The sequence below is a fragment of the Elephas maximus genome, chromosome 17, assembly GCF_024166365.1.
Source record: "Elephas maximus indicus isolate mEleMax1 chromosome 17, mEleMax1 primary haplotype, whole genome shotgun sequence".
NCBI lineage: Eukaryota > Metazoa > Chordata > Mammalia > Proboscidea > Elephantidae > Elephas > Elephas maximus.
Genome location: NC_064835.1, coordinates 23062727 through 23080600, shown reverse-complemented (window position 1 = coordinate 23080600; position 17874 = coordinate 23062727). Strand labels below are relative to the sequence as shown.

At 38.8% G+C, this 17874-nt stretch overlaps 1 protein-coding gene and 1 long non-coding RNA gene across 2 annotated transcripts in view; one reads left to right on the top strand and one right to left on the bottom strand.

The window, feature by feature from the left end:
* Positions 1–2768, bottom strand: part of LOC126060693 (uncharacterized) — a 110849-nt gene extending 108081 nt beyond the window's left edge. Inside the window, exon 1 of the long non-coding RNA XR_007513641.1 lies at positions 2700–2768. This is a non-coding gene — a long non-coding RNA (uncharacterized LOC126060693). The remainder of the gene's footprint in view (positions 1–2699) is intronic.
* LOC126060649 (putative olfactory receptor 8G2) overlaps positions 1–17874 on the top strand; it is a 306855-nt gene that overhangs the window by 182414 nt on the left and 106567 nt on the right. The gene's annotated exons all lie outside the window — the stretch shown is intronic.

Genomic DNA, 17874 nt, shown 5'->3' with positions numbered 1-17874 from the left:
CTTGAAATGTTCTTTTTGAAGATGAATGTGACTCCAATCCTCTTCAATTTGTCATTCCTCGATAATAGACCATGTGGTTGTTCAGTTCAAAATGGCTAATACCAGAAATCGAATGACATATTATTAAAAAGTAAAAATGTTACCTTGAGGACTAGGGTGCTCCTCACCCAATCCATGGTCTTTTCATTTGCCTCATATGCGTGCGAAAGGTGGACAATGAATAACGAAGATGGAAAAGGAGCTGATGTATTTCAATTATGGCATTGGTGAATAATATTGAATATATCATGGACTGCCAAAAAAATGAATAAATCTGTCTTGGAAGAAGTACAGCCAGAATGCTCTTTAGAAGAGAAGATGGCAAGACTGCACCTCAGGTACGTTGGACATATTCTCAGGAAGGTCCAGCCCCTGGAGAAGGACATCTTGCTTGGTAAAGTAGAGGGTCAGCAAAAAAGAGGAAGACCCTCAATGAGATGGAGTCACACAAGTGGCTGCAATAATGGGCTCAAACAAGCAATAATGATGAGGATGGTTCAGGTCCTGGCAGTGTTTTGTTCTTTTTTGTGTATGGTTGCTAGGAGTCAGAACTGACTAGACGGCGCCTAAAAACAACATGTCAGCATATAGAAATTCAATTGAATTTTGTATGTTGATCTTTAAGCTGCAACTTTGCTGTACTTTTAAATTAAGTTTAATATGTTTTTTATGGATTTTCCATATATAAATTTTAAAATATTGTAGTAGAGATGGTTTTACCTCCTCCTTTCCAATCTGGGCAAATTTAATTCATTTTCAGACTAATCACTCTGCCCTGAACCTTATGTGTAATATTGAACAGAAATGGCTAGAGTAGTCTCTTATTCTTGATACTTGAAGGAAAGCGTACAGTCTTTAAGCATTAAGTATTGTTATCTATTTTTTTAATTTTTCCACAAAAAAAAAAGGAATATTTTTCAGCAGGGCATATACTCACCATATTTCATCATAATTTCTTACATCCAGCTGATCCGTGTTGTTCTTAGGTGCTGTTGAGTCATTACCGACTCATAGCAACCCTCTGTACAATAGAACGGAACACTGCCTGGGCTGCGCCATCCTTATACTCGTTATGCCTGAGCTCATTCTTGCAGCCATGGTGTCAATCCGTCTCGCCGAAGATCTTCCTCTTTTCCACTGACTCTGTACTTTACCAAGCATGATGTCTTTCTCCGTAGCCTGATCCCTCCTGACAACATGTCCAAAGTATGTAAGACCCGGCCTCACTATCCCTGCTTCTAAGGAGCATTCTTGTTTTACTTCTTCCAAGACATATTTTTTTTGTTCTTTTGGCAGGCCATGGTACATTCAATATTCTTTGCCAACACCACAATTCAAAGGCATCAATTCTTCTTCGGTCTTCCTTATTCAGTGTCTAGCTTTCAAATGTATATGATGCAATTGAAAATACCATGGCTTGGGTCAGGTGCACCTTAGTCTTCAAGGTAACATCTTTGCTTTTCAACATTTTAAAGAGGTCCTTTGCAGCAGATTTGCCCAATGCAATGAGTCTTTTGATTCCTTGACTGCTGCTTCCATGGGTATTGATTGTGAATCCAAGTAAAATGAAATCCTTGACAACTTCAATCTTTTCTCCATTTATCATTATGTGGCTCACTGGTCCAGTTGTGAGGATTTTTGTTTTCTTTACGTTGAGGTGTAATCCATATTAGTAAGTGCTTCAAGTCCTCTCCACTTTCAGCAAGAAAGGTTATGTCATCACCATAATGCAGGTTGTTAATGAGTCTTCCTCCAATCCTGATGCCCCATCCTTCTTCATATACTCCAGCTTCTCAGATTATTAGCTCAGCATACAGACTGAATAGGTATGGTGAGAGGATACATCCCCGACACACACCTTTCGTGACTTTAAACCACTCAGTATCTGCTTGTTCTGTCTGAACAACTGCCTCTTTATCTATGTGGAACATTGTCTGATATAGTGCCACAAGATGAGCCCCCCAGATTGGAAGGCACTCGAAAGATGACTGGGGAAGAGCTGCCTTCTCAATGTAGAGTTGACCTTAATGACATGGATGGAGTAAAGCTTTCAGGACTTTCATTTGCTGACATGGCATGACTCAAAATGAGAAGAAAAAGCTGCAAACAGCCATTAACACTTGGAACCTAGAATGTACGAAGTATCAATCTACGAAAATGAAAAATCATCAAAGAAGAAATGGAAAGCATAAACATCAATATCCTAAGCATTAGTGAGGCCAAATGGTCTGGTATTGGACATCTTGAATTGAACATTCATGTAGCCTACTATGCCAGGAATGACAACTTGAAAAAGAATGGTGTTGCATTCTTTGTCAAAAAGAACATTTCAAGATCTATCCTGAAGTACAATGCTATCAGTGATAGGGTAATATCCATACACCTACAAGGAAGACCAGTTATGCCACTATTATTCAGGTTTATGCACCAACCACTGAGGCCAAATATGAAGAAATTGAAGATTTTTATCAGCTTCTGCAGTCTGAAATTGATCGAATATGCAATCAGGATGCATTGATAATTACTGGTGATTGGAATGCAAAAGATGGAAACAAGAAAAAAGGATCAGTAGTTGGAAAGTATGGCCTTGGTGATAGGAATAATGCTGGAGATTAAATGATAGAATTGTGAAAGACTAATGACATCTTCGTTGCAAATACCTTTTTTCACCAACATAAATGGCGACATGGACCTTGCCAGATGGAATACACAGGAATCGAATCGACTGCATCTGTGGAAAGAGACGATGGAAAAGCTCAATATCATCAGTCAAAACAAGGCCAGGGGCTCACTGTGGAACAGACCATCAATTACTCATATGGAAGTTCAAGCTGAAACTGAAGAAAATCACAGCAAGTCCACGAGAGCCAAAATATGACCTTGAGTATATCCCGTCTGAATTTAGAGACCATCCCAAGAATAAATTTGACACCTTAAACACTAATGACCAAAGACCAGATGAATTGTGGAATGACATCAAGAACATCATATGTGAAGAAAGCAAGAGGTCATTGAAAAGACAAGAAAGAAAAGACAAAGATGGATGTCAGAGGAGACTCTGAAACTTGCTCTTGAACATCGAGCAGCTAAAGAAAAAGGAAGAAATGATAAAGTAAAAGAACTGAAAAAATATTTCAAAGGGCAGCTCGAGAAGACAAAGTAAAGTATTATAATGACATGTACAAAGAGCTGGATATAGAAAACCAAAAAGGAAGAACACGTTCCACATTTCTCAAGCTGAAAGAACTGAAGAAGAAATTTAAGCCTCAACTTACAATACCGAAGGATTCTGTAGGGGAAAATATTAAACAATGCAGGAAGCGTCAAAAGATGGTGGAAGGAATATACAGAGTCATTATACCAAAAAGAATTAGTCGACGTTCAACCATTTCAAGAGGTAGCATATGATCAGGAACCGATGTTACTGAAGAAGATATCCAAGCTGCACTGAAGGCATTTGCGAAAAACAAAGCTCCAGGAATTGATGTAATGTTATGAGCTGACCCTTAGAATCATTTACATTTGAGGAATCTTGGCATATCTTAAAGTTAATTTTTAGTACTTTAATAAAAGGAAATTTTGGAGTTGTTATTTTTCCCCTCTAGGAAGAGTTGGTTCCCTAAATTTGAGAACTGGAAGAAGGATTTAGTGAGGAGTCACAAACTGGAATGCCTTTATGGATCAAACAGGTAACAGAAATTTATAAAGGGGTAGGACATAAAGATTAGTGATCTGAAAAATTCACATTTTGTAAAAGGCCCTAAATTCAAATATATTTCTCAAGCACTGTGTTACCAAACAAAATATATCTACTGGACTACTTCTTCCCAAGTTCAGGGATTTGCAGTTGTTGATGAAGAAAGATAGGAGAACATGACAGATGAACTCAGGCTGCTGGAGAGACAATGCCAGTAAGACATTCTTCATGGCCGTGGCTTTCTACTACTCCATTTGCAGTTGTATTCTGCCTGTGGTATAATAACTCTTTATACACAAACCTTTAATAAAAATGTATTCTAGGAGGCGGAGCCAAGATGGCGGACTAGGCAAACGCTACCTCGGATCCCTCTTACAACAAAGACACGGAAAAACAAGTGAATCGATCACATACATAACAATCTACGAACCCTGAACAGCAAACACAGATTTAGAGATGGAGAACGAACTAATACGGGGAAGCAGCGATTATTTCCAGAGCCTGGAGCCAGCGTACCAGTCAGGTACGACACAAGCACAGAGAGCGGCTCCACCCCCCTGAACTAACCCGGGGAGGGGGACCAGCCGGTTCCACCGGCGGCGTGGGACGCAGCCGGTAGGAGAAGTCCCCGGGAGGCAGTGACTGGTCTTGGAGCAGAAAGAGCAGCGTCTGAGCCGGGGAACCGTCCCGCAGGGATTTGGACTGGACACAGGTATGGCATAAACACGGAGAGTTGCTCCACCCCCCTGAACTAACCCCGGGAAGGGGACCAGCCGGGTCGCGCGGGTGGCGTGGAACTCAGCCGGTAGAAGTCGTCTCTGGGAGGCAGCGACTGGTATTGGAGCGGGGAGAACAGCGTCCCAGCCGGAACACTCGGTCACGGCACAAGCACGGGGAGCTGCTCCACCCATCTGAACTAACCCCGGGAGGAGGCCCAACTGGTTCTCGGAGGCGGCACGGCCACGCGGCTGGAGGGACGAGAAGTCCCCGGGAGGCAGCGACTGATTTTGGAGTCGAGAGTGCACCGTCCCAGTAAGGGAGCCTTGACGCTGGGCATGGGGCTGGAAGCGGAGGATCTGACTGTGACTCCAGCGGGCCAGACCCCCCGGGGGCAATCTCCACACAGCCAGCACACATAGGTGACGCGCCCCGTGGGAGTCTCAGATATAATAGTCATTCCAAGCAAGACAAGCAACTCTGGCTATATTCTGAGGTGCTACTCTCCTATCTCTCTGTTCCCTCCCCCACCCTCCCCAGGCGGCTTCATTAACATCTGAATAGCCTGAGCCAGCGGGAGAACTCTGATAGGGATCTGACTGCATTTTTTTTTTAGCGGATTTTCTGGAAAAACTAGTTTCCCAGTGATGGCTCGGAGACAACAATCCATATCAAACCACTTAAAGAAGCAGACCATGACAGCTTCTCCAACCCCCCAAACAAAAGAATCAAAATCTTTCCCAAATGAAGATACAATCTTGGAATTATCAGATACAGAATATAAAAAACTAATTTACAGAATACTTAATGATATCACAAATGAAATAAGGCAAACTGCAGAAAAAGCCAAGGAACACACTGATAAAACTGTTGAAGAACTCAAAAAGATTATTCAAGAACATACTGGAAAAATTAATAAGTTGCAAGAATCCATAGAGAGACAACATGTAGAAATCCAAAAGATTAACAATAAAATTACAGAATTAGACAATGCACTAGGAAGTCAGAGGAGCAGACTCGAGCAATTAGAATGCAGACTGGGACATCTGGAGGACCAGGGAATCGACACCAACATAGCTGAAAAAAAATCAGATAAAAGAATTTAAAAAAATGAAGAAACCCTAAGAATTATGTGGGACTCTATCAAGAAGGACAACCTGCGGGTGATTGGAGTCCCAGAACAGGGAGGGGGGACAGAAAACACAGAGAAAATAGTTGAAGAACTCCTGACAGAAAACTTCCCTGACATTATGAAAGACGAAAGGATATCTATCCAAGATGCTCATCGAACCCCATTTAAGATTGATCCAAAAAGAAAAACACCAAGACATATTATCATCAAACTCACCAAAACCAAAGATAAACAGAAAATTTTAAAAGCAGCCAGGGAGAAAAGAAAGGTTTCCTTCAAGGGAGAATCAGTAAGAATATGTTCTGACTACTCAGCAGAAACCATGCAGGCAAGAAAGGAATGGGACCACATATACAGAACACTGAAGGACAAAAACTGCCAGCCAAGGATTATATATCCAGCAAAAATCTCTCTGAAATATGAAGGCGAAATTAAGATATTTACAGACAAACACAAGTTTAGAGAATTTGCAAAAACCAAACCAAAGCTACAAGAAATACTAAAGGATATTGTTTGGTCAGAGAACCAATAATATCAGATATCAGCACAACACAAGGTCACAAAACAGAACGTCCTGATATCAACTCAAATAGGGAAATCACAAAAACAAACAAATTAAGATTAATTAAAAAAAATACACATAACAGGGAATCATGGAAGTCAATAGGTAAAAGATCACAATAATCAAAAAGAGGGACTAAATACAGGAGGCATTGAACTGCCATATGGAGAGTGATACAAGGCGATATAGAACAATACAAGTTAGGTTTTTACTTAGAAAAATAGGGGTAAATAATCAGGTAACCACAAAAAGGTATAACAACTCTATAACTCAAGATAAAAACCAAGAAAAATGTAACGACTCAACTAACATAAAGTCAAACACTATGAAAATGAGGATCTCACAATTTACTAAGAAAAATGCCTCAGCACAAAAAAGTATGTGGAAAAATGAAATTGTCAACAACACACATAAAAAGGCATCAAAATGACAGTACTAAAATCTTATTTATCTATAATTACCCAGAATGTAAATGGACTAAATGCACCAATAAAGAGAAAGAGAGTCAGAGACTGGATAAAGAAACACGATCCATCTATATGCTGCCTACAAGAGACACACCTTAGACTTAGAGACACAAACAAACTAAAACTCAAAGGATGGAAAAAAGTATATCAAGCAAACAATAAGCAAAAAAGAAGAGGAGTAGCAATACTAATTTCTGACAAAATAGACTTTAGACTTAAATCCACCACAAAGGATAAAGAAGGACACTATATAATGATAAAAGGGACAATTGATCAGGAAGACATAACCATATTAAATATTTATGCACCCAATGACAGGGCTGCAAGATACATAAATCAAATTTTAACAGAATTGAAAACCGAGATAGATACCTCCACAATTATAGTAGGAGACTTCAACACACCACTTTCGGAGAAGGACAGGACATCCAGTAAGAAGCTCAACAGAGACACGGAAGATCTAATTACAACAATCAACCAACTTGACCTCATTGACTTATACAGAACTCTCCACCCAACTGCTTCAAAGTATACTTTTTTTTCTAGCGCACATGGAAATTCTCTAGAATAGACCACATATTAGGTCATAAAACAAACCTTTGCAGAGTCCAAAACATCGAAATATTACAAAGCATCTTCTCAGACCACAAGGCAATAAAACTAGAGATGAATAACAGAAAAACTAGGGAAAAGAAATCAAATACTTGGAAAATGAACAACACCCTTCTGAAAAAAGACTGGGTTATAGAAGACATTAAGGAGGGAATAAGGAAATTCATAGAAAGCAACGAGAATGAAAATACTTCCTATCAAAACCTCTGGGACACAGCAAAAGCAGTGCTCAGAGGCCAATTTATATCAATAAATGCACACATACAAAAAGAAGAAAGAGCCAAAATCAGAGAACTGACCCTACAACTTGAACAAATAGAAACTGAGCAACAAAAGAATCCATCAGGCACCAGAAGAAAACAAATAATAAAAACTAGAGCTGAACTAAATGAATTAAAAAAATTAGAGAACAGAAAAACAATTGAAAGAATTAACAAAGCCAAAAGCTGGTTCTTTGAAAAAATTAACAAAATTGATAAACCATTGGCTAGACTGACTAAAGAAATACAGGAAAGGAAACAAATAACCCGAATAAGAAATGAGAAGGACCACATCACAACAGAACCAAATGAAATTAAAAGAATCATTTCAGATTATTATGAAAAATTGTACTCTAACAAATTTGAAAACCTAGAAGAAATGGATGAATTCCTGGAAAAACACTACCTACCTAAACTAACACATTCAGAAGTAGAACAACTAAATAGACCCATAACAAAAAAAGAGATTGAAACGGTAATCAAAAAACTCCCAACAAAAAAAAGCCCTGGCCCGGACGGCTTCACTGCAGAGTTCTACCAAACTTTCAGAGAAGAGTTAACACCACTACTACTGAAGGTATTCCAAAGCATAGAAAATGACGGAATACTACCCAACTCATTCTATGAAGCCACCATCTCCCTGATACCAAAACCAGGTAAAGACATTACAAAAAAAGAAAATTATAGACCTCTATCCCTCATGAACATTGATGCAAAAATCCTCAACAAAATTCTAGCCAATAGAATCCAACAACACATCAAAAAAATAATTCACCCTGATCAAGTGGGATTTATACCAGGTATGCAAGGCTGGTTTAATATCAGAAAAACCATTAATGTAATCCATCACATAAATAAAACAAAAGACAAAAACCACATGATCTTATCAATTGATGCAGAAAAGGCATTTGACAAAGTCCAACACCCATTTATGATAAAAACTCTTACCAAAATAGGAATTGAAGGAAAATTCCTCAACATAATAAAGGGCATCTATGCAAAGCCAACAGCCAATATCACTCTAAATGGAGAGAACCTGAAAGCATTTCCCTGGAGAACGGGAACCAGACAAGGATGCCCTTTATCACCGCTCTTATTCAACATCGTGTTGGAAGTCTTAGCCAGGGCAATTAGGCTAGACAAAGAAATAAAAGGTATCCAGATTGGCAAGGAAGAAGTAAAGTTATCACTATTTGCAGATGACATGATTATATACACAGAAAACCCTAAGGGATCCTCCAGAAAACTACTGAAACTAATAGAAGAGTTTGGCAGAGTCTCAGGTTATAAAATAAACATACAAAAATCACTTGGATTCCTCTACATCAACAAAAAGAACACCAAAGAGGAAATCACCAAATCAATACCATTCACAGTAGCCCCCAAGAAGATAAGATACTTAGGAATAAATCTTACCAAGGATGTAAAAGACCTATACAAAGAAAACTACAAAGCTCTACTACAAGAAATTCAAAAGGACATACTTAAGTGGAAAAACATACCCTGCTCATGGATAGGAAGACTTAACATAGTAAAAATGTCTATTCTACCAAAAGCCATCTATACATTTAACACACTTCCGATCCAAATTCCAATGTCATATTTTAAGGGGATAGAGAAACAAATCACCAATTTCATATGGAAGGGAAAGAACCCCCGGATAAGCAAAGCACTACTGAAAAATAAGAAGAAAGTGGGAGGCCTCACCTTACCTGACTTCAGAACCTACTATACAGCCACAGTAGTCAAAACATCCTGGTATTGGTACAACAACAGACACATAGACCAATGGAAGAGAATTGAGAACCCAGACATAGATCCATCCACGTATGAGCAGCTGATATTTGACAAAGGACCAGTGTCAATTAACTGGGGAAAAGATAGCCTTTTTAACAAATGGTGCTGGCACAACTGCATATCCCTTTGCAAAAAAATGAAACAGGACCCATACCTCACACCATGCACAAAAACTAACTCCAAGTGGAACAAAGACCTAAACATAAAGACTAAAACGTTAAAGATCATGGAAGAAAAAATTGGGACAACCCTAGGAGCCCTAATACAAGGTATAAACAGAATACAAAACATTACCAAAAATGATGAAGAGAAACCAGATAACTGGGAGCTCCTAAAAATCAAACACCTATGCTCATCTAGAGACTTCTCCAAAAGAGTAAAAAGACCACCTACAGACTGGGAAAGAATTTTCAGCTATGACATCTCCGACCAGCGCCTGATCTCTAAAATCTACATGATTCTGTCAAAACTCAACCACAAAAAGACAAACAACCCAATCAAGAAGTGGGCAAAGGATATGAACACACATTTCACTAAAGAAGATATTCAGGCAGCCAACAGATACATGAGAAAATGCTCTCGATCATTAGCCATTAGAGAAATGCAAATTAAAACTACGATGAGATTACATCTCACACCAGCAAGGCTGGCATTAATCCAAAAAGCACAAAATAATAAATGTTGGAGAGGCTGCAGAGAGATTGGAACTCTCATACACTGCTGGTGGGAATGTAAAATGGTACAACCACTTTGGAAATCTATCTGGCATTATCTTAAACAGTTAGAAATAGAACTACCATACAACCCAGAAATCCCACTCCTAGGAATATACCCTAGAGATACAAGAGCCTTCATACAAACAGATACATGCACACCCATGTTTATTGCAGGTCTTTTTACAATAGCAAAAAGTTGGAAGCAACCAAGGTGTCCATCAACGGATGAATGGGTAAATAAATTGTGGTATATTCACACAATGGAATACTACACATCGATAAAGAACAGTGACGAATCTCTGAAACATTTCATAACATGGAGGAACCTGGAAGGCATTATGCTGAGCGAAATGAGTCAGAGGCAAAAGTACAAATATTGTATAAGACCACTATTATAAGATCTTGAGAAATAGTAAACCTGAGAAGAACACATACTTTTGTGGTTACGAGGGGGGGTGGGAGGGAGGGTGGGAGAGGGTTTTTTATTGATTAATCAGTAGATAAGAACTGCTTTAGGTGAAGGGAAAGACAACACTCAATACATGGAAGGTCAGCTCAATTGGACTGGACCAAAAGCAAGGAAGTTTCCGGGATAAAATGAATGCTTCAAAGCTCAGCGGAGCAAGGGCGGGGGTCTGGGGAAGATGGTTTGCGGGGACTTCTAAGTCAATTGGCAAAATAATTCTATTATGAAATCATTCTGCATCCCACTTTGAAATGTGGCGTCTGGGGTCTTAAATGCTAACAAGCGGCCATCTAAGATGCATCAATTGGTCTCAACCCACCTGGAGCAAAGGAAAATGAAGAACACCAAGGTCACACGACAACTAAGAGCCTAAGAGACAGAAAGGGCCACATGAACCAGAGACCTACATCATCCTGAGACCAGAAGAACTAGTTGGTGCCCGGCCACAATCGATGACTGCCCTGACAGGGAGCACAGCAGAGGACCCCTGAGGGAGCAGGAGATCAGTGGGATGCAGACCCCAAATTCTCATAAAAAGACCAAACTTAATGGTCTGACTGAGACTGGAGGAACCCCGGCGGCCATGCTCCCCAGACCTTCAGTTGACACAGGACAGGAACCATCCCCGAAGACAACTCATCAGAAATGAAAGGGACTGGTCAGCGGGTTGGAGAGAGACGCTGATGAAGAGTGAGTTAATTATATCAGGTGGACACTTGAGATTGTGTTGGCAACTCTTGTCTTGAGGGGGGATGTGAGGATAGAGAGAGTGGGAAGCCGGCAAAAGTGTCAAGAAAGGAGAGACTGAAAGGGCTGACTCAAGAGGGGGAGAGCAAGTGGGAGTAGGGAGTGAGATGTATGTAAACTTATATGTGACAGACTGATTGGATTTGTAAACGTTCACTTGAAGCTTAATAAAAGTTATTAAAAAAAAAAACTAATAAAACATTCCATTACAATGACAAAAAATAAATAAATAAATAAAATAAAGACAGGTGAAGATATAAATAGGCTACAAATAAATATTTATTGCTATTTCAATAGATAAAAGCAAAATAAAAGGGACAAAAATTACCTATTTGGATTTATTTTGACATAAGAAAAAGAAAATACTGAAAGCTGCTTCCCTGTCGGGTGCATAGCTCTTGCAATGAGTTGACAGGACAGGATAAAAAAAAAAAAAAATGTATTCTATTCCCCAGTCATGTTTTTTTAAAAAAAAAAAGTTCTTAAAAAAACAAAGGTAGCATGAGCAGTCCTATCAGCTCCAGGAAATAGTGAGTGGCAAAGATGAGAAAGATCCAATATAGAGTTGTTTTTGGAAGATGGGGGCCAGTGGACAGCAGAGAAGCAGGCTGTAGTGTGAAATGACTCAATAGAGCGTGTAAGAAAAGCACCCTTTCCTCAGTGTTAAGAATAATGGCCCAGATAAGAGGGAGCATAGGAGCAAACTACTGCTAATATGTGTGATTTAACTTGAATCATTTCATATAAATATACATTTTAATGGCACCCAGGCTAGTACCTGCTTTGGAGACATGTGAGTTATGTTATTTATACTGGAAGTATCTAAAGATCATTTTGAAATTCATTTATGATACAATATACTAGTAATTTAGTATAACTACTGTGTCTTTGGAGTCCCTGGGTAGAGCAAATGGTAAACCTACTCAGCTGCTAACCAGAAGAATTGAGGTTTAAGTCCATTCAGAGATGCAGAAAGGTTGGAAATTAAGTCTACCCAGGTGCCTCAGAAGAAAGGACTGGTGATCTACTTCCCCCAAAAGAAGCCACTGAAAACCCTGTGGTGCACTGTTCTACTCTGACACGCATGGACTTGCCATAAGTCAGGATGGACTAGACAGTGACTTTTTTGTTTTGCTGGTATGAGTCAGGATCGACTCAACGGTAGTGGGTTTGGTTTTTCTTGTTTTATATTATACACACATTTTTTGTTTGAAATTTAAGCTCTGCTCCTCTCAAATTTCTTAGACAAGAATTCTTCCTAACTTTTAAACTTATTTTTCCTTGATTTTGGAACTTCGCATTTCTCAGCTATCAACCGGTTGCCATCCATTCGATTCCAACTCACAGCACCCTATCGGACAGAGTAGAACTGCCCCACAGAATTTTCAAGGAGCAGTAGGTCCATTTGAACTGCTGACCTTTGGATAAGCAACCATAGCTCTTAACCACTGCACCACCAGGGCGCCCTCTTAGCTATTAGAAGTTTTTAAAATATTTTTGAAACAAATGGAATTCAGAAGTATCTAAAAATTAATTTATTAAGTTGTAACAAATGTGTTTTCAAGCAATTTAATTCAAGGCTTGCTTTGTGGGGAAAAAAACTAGAAAAGACATGATTTTAACTTTACATCATTTTTATATACTAGGTATTTAATATACAACACAAGAACTCTAGTTGTACTACAGGATCTAGAGTAAAGAAAAAGAACACTATCTTTAATATTGCCTGGAATGTTTGTATGTTATGTTGTAACTGCACTCTCTCATGTATATGATTTGAATTGAAATTAACTTATTAATTTTCTTTTAAATGCTTATCTACTATACTTCATTGCCACTATTATAAGCATGCAACCCTGGTGGCACACTGTTTAAGTGTTACGGCTGTTAACCAAAAGGTCAGCAGCTCGAATCCACCAGCTGCTCCTTGGAAACCCTCTGGAGGCAGTTCTACTCTATCCTATAGGGTCACTATGAGTCAGAAGAAACTCAACTGCAACGGTTTTGTTTTTTTTAAATAATTTTTATTGAGCTTTAAGTGAAAGTTTACAAATCAAGTCAGTCTGTCACATATAAGCTTATATACACCTTACTACATTCTCTCATTTACTCTTCCCCTAATGAGTCAGCCCACTCCCGCTTCCAGTCTCTCCTTTTGGGTCCGTTTTGCCAGTCTCTAACCCTCTCCACCCTCCCATCTCCCCTCCAGACAGAAGATGCCAACACAGTCTCAAGTGTCCACCTGATACAAGGAGCTCACTCTTCATCAGTATCTCTCTCCAACACATTGCCCAGTCCCTTCCACGTCTGATGAGGAGTCTTCGGGAATGGTTCCTGTCCTGGGCCAACAGAAGGTTTCGGGACCATGACTGCCGGGATTCTTCCAGTCTCAGTCAGACCATTAAGTCTGGTCTTTTTATGAGAATTCCGGGTCTGCATCCCACTGTTCTCCTGCTCCCTCAGGGGTCCTCTGTTGTGCTCCCTGTCAGGGCAGTCATCGGTTGTGGCTGGGCACCATCTAGTTCTTCTGGTCTAAGGATGATGTAAGTCTCTAGTTCATGGGGCCCTTTCTGTCTCGGGCTCATAGTTATCATGTGACCTTGGTGTTCTTCGTTCTCCTTTGATCCAGGTGGGTTGAGACCAATTGATGCATCTTAGATGGCCGCTTGTTAGCATTTAAGACCCCAGACACCTCAGTTCAAAGAGGGATGCAGAATGTTTTCATAATAGAATTTATTATGCCAATTGACTTAGAAGTCCCCTTAAGCCATAGTCCCCAATCCCCTGGCCTTGCTCCGCTGACCTTCAGAGCATTCAGTTTATCCAGGAAACTTCTTTGCTTTTGGTCCAGTCCAGTTGGGCTGACCTTCCCTGTATTGAGTATTGTCCTTCCCTTCACCTAAAGTAGTTCTTATCTACTAACTAATCAGTAAATAACCCTCTCCCTCCCTCCCCCCTCCCCCATTTCGTAACCACAAAACAATGCATTCTACTCAGTTTATACTATTTCTCAAGAACTTATAATAGTGGTATTATACATTATTTGTTCTTTTCCATCTGACTAATTTCACTCAGCATAATGCCTTCCAGTTTTCTGCATGTTATGAAATGTTTCACAGATTCGTCACTGTTCTTTATGGATGTGTAATATTCCATTGTGTGAATATACCATAATTTATTTAACCATACATCTGTTGATGAACACCTTGGTTGCTTCCAGCTTTTTGCTATTGTAAACAGTGCTGCAATAAACTTGGGTATGCACATATAAAAAAAAATATGTTCGTGTAAAGGCTCTTATTTCTCTAGGGTATGTTCCGAGGAGTGGGATTTCTGGGTTGTATGGTAGTTCTATATCTAAGTTTTCAAAAAATGCCAGATAGGTTTCCAAAGTGGTTGTACCATTTTACATTCCCACCAGCAGTGTGTAAGAGTTCCAATCTCTCCGCAGCCTCTCCATCAGTTACTATTTCGTGTTTTTTGGATTAATGACAGCCTTGTTCGAGTGAGATGGAATCTCATTGTAGTTTTAATTTGCATTTCTCTGAGGGTTAATGATCGAGAGCATTTTCTCATGTGTCTGTTAGCTGTCTGAATATCTTCTTTAGTGAAGTGCATGTTCATATCCTTTGCCTACTTTTTGATTGCGTTGTTTGTCTTTTTGTGGTTGAGTTTTTACAGAATCATATAGATTTTAGAGATCAGGCACAGGTCAGAGATGTCATAGCTGAAAATTTTTTCCCGATTTGTAGGTGGTCTTTTTACTCTTTTGGTGAAGTCTTTAAGACGAGCATAGGTGTTTGATTTTTAGGAGCTCCCAGTTATCTGGTTTCTCTTCGTCATTTTTGGCAATGTTTTGTATTCTGTTTATGCCCTGTATTAGGTCTCCTAACGTTGTCCCTATTTTTTCTTCCATGATCTGTATCGTTTTAGTCTTTATCTTTAGGTCTTTGATCCACTTGGAGTTAGTTTTTGTGCATGGTGTGAGGTATGGGTCCTGTTTCATTTTTTTGCAAATGGATATCCAGTTATGCCAGCACCATTTGTTAAAAAGGCTATCTTTTCCCCAATTAACTGACACTGGGCCTTTGTCAAATATCAGCTGCTCATATGTGGATGAATTTATATCTGGGTTCTCAATTCTGTTCCATTGGTCTATGTGCCTGTTGTTGTACCACTACCAGGCTGTTTTGACTACTGTGGCTGTATAATAGGTTCTAAAATCAGGTAGAGTGAGGCCTCCCACTTTCTTCTTCTTTTTCAGTAATGCTTTACTTATCTGGGGCTTCTTCCCCTTCCATATGAAGTTGGTGATTTGTTTCTCCATCACGTTAAAAAATGTAATTTGGATCAGAAGTGCATTGTATGTATAGATGGCTTTTGGTAAAATAAACATTTTTACTATGTTAAGTCTTCCTATCCATGAGCAAGGTATGTTTTTCCACTTATGTAGGTCCCTTTTAGTTTCTTGCACTACTACTTCGTAGTTTTCTTTGTATAGGTTTTTTACATCTTTGGTAAGATTTATTCCTAAGTATTTTATCTTCTTGGGGGCTACTGTGAATGGTATTGATTTGGTGATTTCCTCTTCGATGTTCTTTTTGTTGATGTTGAGGAGTCCAAGTGATTTTTGTATGTTTATCTTGTAACCCGAGACTCTGCCGAACTCTTCTATTAGTTTCAGTAGTTTTCTGGAGGATTCCTTAGGGTTCTCTGTATAAGATCATGTCATCTGCAAGTAGAGATAATTATACTTCTTTCTTGCCAATCCGGATGCCGTTTAATTCTTTGTCTAGCCTAATTGCTCTTGCTAGGACCTCTAGCACAATGTTGAATGAGAACGGTGATAAAGGGCATCCTTGTCTGGTTCTGGTTGTCAGGGGAAATGCTTTCAGGCTCTCTCCATTTAGAATGATGTTGGCTGTTGGCTTTGTATAGATGCCCTTTATTATGTTGAGGAATTTTTCTTCATTCCTATTCTGCTGAGAGTTTTTATCATGAACGGGTGTTGGACTTTCTCAGATGACTTTTCTGCATCAGTTGATAAGATCATGTGGTTTTTGTCTTTTGTTTTATTTATATGTTGGATTACATTAATGGTTTTTCTAATATTAAACCAGCCTTGCACGAAAATAAATCCCACTTGGTCATGGTGGATTATTTTTTTGATATTTTGTTCAATTCTATTGGCTAGAATTTTGTTGAGGATTTTTGCATGTATGTTCATGAGGAATATAGGTCTGTAATTTTCTTTTTTTGTGGTGTCTTTACCTGGTTTTGGTATCAGGGTATGGTGGCTTCATAGAATGAGTTAGGAAGTATTCCTTCATTTTCTATGCTTTGAAATACCTTTAGTAGTAGTGGTGTTAACTCTTCTCTGAAAGTTTGGTAGAACTCTGCAGTAAAGTCGTCCGGGTCAGGGCTTTTTTTTTGTTGGGAGTTTTTTGATTACCTTTTCATTCTCTTTTTTTGTTATGGGTATACTTAGTTGTTCTACTTCCGATTGTGTTAGTTTAGGTAGGTAGTGTTTTTGTAGGAATTCATCCATTTTTTCTAGGTTTTCAAATTTGTTAGAGTACAATTTTTCGTAATAATCTGATATGATTGTTTTAATTTCATTTGGGTCCGTTGTGATATGGCCCATCTCGTTTCTTATTCGGGTTATTTGTTTCTTTTCCTGTATTTCTTTATTCAGTCTGGCCAATGGTTTATCAATTTTGTTAATTTTCTCAGAGAAACAGCTTTTGACTGTTAATTCTTTCAACTGTTTTTCTGTTCTCTATTTCATTTAGTTCAGCTCTAATTTTTATTATTTGTTTTCTTCTGGTGTCTGATGGATTCTTTTGTTGCTCACTTTCTATTCGTTCAAGTTGTAGGAACAGTTTTCTGATTTTGGCTCTTTCTTCTTTATGTATGTGTGCATTTATCGATATAAATTGACCTCTGAGCACTGCTTTTGCTGTGTCCCAGAGGTTTTGATAGGAAGTGTTTTCATTCTGGTTGCTTTCTATGAATTTCTTTATTCCCTCCTTAATGTCTTCTATAACCCAGTCTTTTATGAGCAGGGTGTGGTTCTGTTTCCAAGTATTTGATTTCTCTTCCCTGATTTTTCTGTTATTGATTTCCACTTTTATGGCCTTATGGTCTGAGAAGATGCTTTATAATATTTCAATGTTTTGGATTCTGCAAAGGTTTGTTTTATGACCTAATATGTGGTCTATTCTAGAGAATGTTTCATGTGCACTGGAAAAAATAGTATATTTTGCAGCTGTTAGGTGGAGTGTTCTGTATAGGTCTATGAGGTCAAGTTGGTTGATTGTAGCAATTAGTTCTTCCGTGCCTCTATTGAGCTTCTTACTGGAAGTCCTATCCTTCTCCAAAAGTGGTGTGTTAAAATCTCCTAGTATAATTGTGGAGGTGTCTATCTCACTTTTCAGTTCTGTTCAAGTTTGTTTTATGTATCTTGCAGCCCTGTCATTGGGTGCATAAATATTTAATATGGTTATATCTTCCTGGTCAATTGTCCCTTTAATCATTACGTAGTGTCCTTCTTTATCCTTTGTGGTGGATTTAACTTTGAAGTCTATTTTGTCAGAAATTAATATTGCTGCTCTGGCTCTTTTTTGATTGTTGTTTGCTTGATATTTTTTTTCCATCCTTTG